This window comes from Penaeus monodon, chromosome 29, assembly GCF_015228065.2.
Source record: "Penaeus monodon isolate SGIC_2016 chromosome 29, NSTDA_Pmon_1, whole genome shotgun sequence".
NCBI lineage: Eukaryota > Metazoa > Arthropoda > Malacostraca > Decapoda > Penaeidae > Penaeus > Penaeus monodon.
This window is the reverse complement of record NC_051414.1, coordinates 10,820,751-10,821,297: the sequence shown is the minus strand read 5'-3', so window position 1 is coordinate 10,821,297 and position 547 is coordinate 10,820,751.

The following is a 547-nucleotide window of genomic DNA, read 5'->3' as shown; positions in this document are numbered from 1 at the left end:
ATTAATAAAAAGATTATACCTTATTTTTTCTATGAATACAAAAATTATTTTCTACCAACTCAATGGATGGAAAAAACAATTTAAAAAATAGATATTTTCCCTATAAAAACAAAAACCCAAAGCCTACATGCTTCAAAAAATAATCACCAAAAAACAACACCGGGTTGCCAAAGTATCACGGCAAACAACAAACCGACAATTGAATCTTCACTCAAGCATGTAAACTTCCCATCCATTCTCGTATTGCCCCACCTTTGCTATCTACTTAAATATATGGCACATGAAGATATACAACATTGCATCATTATATCTGATTACATCATCACACATCATGCTGGACAAAGCAAGTGAAAACACCACTACAGCTCTTATATCCTGCTTTTTCAATATTCATTAACTTTTAACTCATGATGGTCATGATGGAAAGAATGAATAAGTGATTTCTGAACTACTCTTTCTTTCCAAGCAACATAACATACAGAGGCAATCATGAGATAATTTTCTAGATATCTTCACTCTGTTTGTATCATCCTTTCTCTCAACACCA